This window comes from Schistocerca serialis, chromosome 3 (assembly GCF_023864345.2).
Source record: "Schistocerca serialis cubense isolate TAMUIC-IGC-003099 chromosome 3, iqSchSeri2.2, whole genome shotgun sequence".
Taxonomy (NCBI): Eukaryota; Metazoa; Arthropoda; class Insecta; order Orthoptera; family Acrididae; genus Schistocerca; species Schistocerca serialis.
Window position 1 is genome coordinate 1,052,834,269 of NC_064640.1, and position 3,371 is coordinate 1,052,837,639.

A 3,371-nucleotide genomic window follows, 5' to 3' on the forward strand; every position below is an offset into this window, starting at 1 on the left:
AGGGTTTCGACGCCCCTTATGGACGAATCTCGCATGGAATTTAAGAGGATAATCAAACATTAAGGTCCAGAATGACAATTCATATCAGCGCACATTCTGCTGCAAAGTGCAAATCTCATTCTGGAAACATCCCCCAGGCTGTGGCTAGGCCATGTCTCCGCAATATCCTTTCTTCCAGGAGTGGTAGTTCTGCAAGCTTCGCCGGAGAGCTTCTGTGAAGTTTGGAAGACAGGAGACGAGTTACTGGCAGAATTGAAGCTGTGGGAACGGGGCATGAGCCGTGCTTGGGTAGCTCATATAGTAGAACACTCGCCCGCGAAATACAAAGGTCACGAGTTCGACCCTCTGTCCGGCACACATTTTTAATCCGCCAGGAAGTTTCAAACATTAAGGTGATCATATGTCGTGGAATGGTTAAAGGAATGTTCCAGACGGATACTGAAGAGGGCTTTATGCACCCAGAATGGATTAAGAAGAAGAAAAGAAAAGGTTAGCCCGCAGCAGATGAGGGAGTCAGTGGCCAGTTTCAGTATCGAGCATTCAGAGGAGAGTGACGCTCCGCTGCAGCATCTGGTGGAGCAACATGCACTTCAGCTACGAGAATACTGTGACAGGCTCTGGTGGACACACAGCAACTGCTAGCTAAGTAGCGTTTTACAGCATTCATTGGCATAGTGCTGAAGAGGGACTGCCTGTCTCTGTCTCAAGAAGTTAGAACAGAGGAGTTCCAGTGAACAGCTGGAACAGGTCGCCGCCTGGTACTTGTCTCTTGTAGGGTAGGCCAAGCTGCCCTTGAGTACTAGTGAATTACTGCAGAGTGCTGATGACTGATTGGTTTTGGAAAAGCGCTGTTAAGTTCCAAGCCAATTCGTATACACACACGAGAAGGTAACAGAAATATTCGGAGAACGTAACTGGAAATCCTTCAAAGAAAGATGAATCTGTTTTTTCAGAATTTTGTTGAGTTAATTTAGAGAACCCGTACTCGATGAAGAATCCTCTACCACTCTGCTGACACCATCCTGTATTTCGCTTAGGAACTACGAACAGTAAAAAGTATGTGCATTATTGGTGTTATGTACCTTCTGCTGTGCACTGTACTCCGGCTTCCTAACATAGCATTTTGTTGTAAATGTACAATTATCTGATACCATCTAAGTTTTTGTTATGCGATATGTAGTTCATAGGAATGAGGTGGGGTAATCATCAACAAACGCCAGATCCTGCTGTTTGCATACTCGCATAACCTTTTCTTAGTAGCGACTCAGTGTTATGTCTCCATACGTCCACCACTGCGCAAAATAATTTTTCAATGCACTGTGTGTAATGAGAGATGGCGAAACGACGTTGCCCTGAACAGAAAAACGTTCGAAACGAAAGTACACGATCACGTATGTGTCGCAGCTAAATGAGAATGGTTCGACTGCGCAAAAAATTAAAAAAATACAAAATAAAAAAGCATGTGCCACACCGGATATTGAAGTATAAGGACAATCCGCTTATCAAATACGGCAGGGGGTCCAGGTTGGAGTAAAATTAAAATTTAATTTATTTGATTCACTTCGCTCTCTCTGGAGTTAATTTCGATGAATATCGATACTCGTATTATCCGCTGTCGATATTGTAGGGAACCACATGAACTGCCAACCGCATACCGTATCGGAACACCGTGATCAGCAAAAGGATAACTGTCTGCACAGGCCATGAAATCAGATTACTTGTATATCACTCAAATAAAGATTATGGATAATCACGTTGAGTAAATAAACAGCTATTCAGCTGAAATAAGAAAAAAAAATGCATACGGCACAGCCTCAAACAAACATGAAAACTGAGTACATCTACTGACTTTCCATACACACACAATATTTACTTTTGACCTTGACAGTCGCCAGTACGGGAAATCACCTTAAATCACCTCGGCGTGGAAGGCGTACTGAGCGTGTCGTCACAGAGCTGAATACGAACGCATTAGATTTTCTGAAATCCCGATTAAAACTGTGTGCGTCATCGGCATTCAAACCTAGAACCCTGCCCTTCGCGGCCGTACGCTTACTGGCTCAATTTTTAAATTAACTGTGGTGTCACCGCCGTACACCACACTTGGTAGGTGGTAGCCTTTAAATCGGCCGCGGTCCGCTAGTATACGTCGGACTTGCGTGTCGCCACTATCAGTGATTGCAGACCGAGCGCCGCCACACGGCAGGTCTAGAGAGACGTCCTAGCACTCGCCCCAGTTGTACAGCCGACTTTGCTAGCGATGGTTCACTGACAAAATACGCTCTCATTTGCCGAGACGATAGTTAGTATGGCCTTCAGCTGCGTCATTTGCTGCGACCTAGCAAGGCGCCATTACCAGTTAATATTGATTCTGTAAAACATGTACCGTCAAGAGCGATGTTCACCAATTATGGATTAAAGTTAAGTATTCCAGAAGCTACGTACCTATTTTGCTAGTCTCAAGACCTTGTCCTGTTCTAGACCTCACGCCAACCTGTGTGAGCTTAAACGCATGCCTTTCGGCTTCCTGTCATAGTGGATTGGCTGTCTTGCCAGTCCACAACAGTTGGCGACGAGCCCAATTCGCGTTCGTAACTATACTGCCCAGATTTACTTGTGTAATGGCTTTTCCACAATCTCCAGATGTACTGTCCGAATTTTATCGCTTAGAGACCCAGCAGAGGCAGGCCTTACTGGATGCCCTTGGACAGCTCGTCCAGGGTCTACGTGCAATGCAAAACGATGCGGCAGCCGCCACTCCACCGCTACCGCAGCCACAACACGCAGTTGCACCACCTTTTCGTCCTTTTGATGCTGCACTGGAAAGCTGGACAGAGTGGTCACGCCAATGGATTCCATCTCGCCGCCTACAGAATTCAAGGTAACGAGCGGCAGCCTTTTCTGTTAGTATCCGTAGGCGTCCAGAAGTACCGTGTGATTGTGAAATTATTTCCCCGACGCGATGTAGCAACTCTGTCCTACGACGAAATTTTGTCTGCATTAGACGCATATTTCAAAGAATCAGTCAATGTAGTTGCGAAAAGGTATGCCTTCTTTCGCACAAAATGTACGGCCGGTCAAACTAATCGGGAATGGGTTGCCACTTTGCAGGGCCTTACTAGAGATTGTGCTTTTGAGTATCAATGTGGACTCCCTTATTCAGATACTATGGTACGTGATGCAATAGCACAGAACGTTTCTGATGTTCGTATAAGGGTACAGATTTTGAAACTAGTCGATCCCTCCCTTCAACAAGTGATGGATATATTGGATCGGCAGGACACACTTGACTTTGCTCAGGAATCATTTGAAACTTCGCCACCCGTGTGTCAGGTTAACCGGCCCGCCGGGCGCGCTACACGGAACAGCAA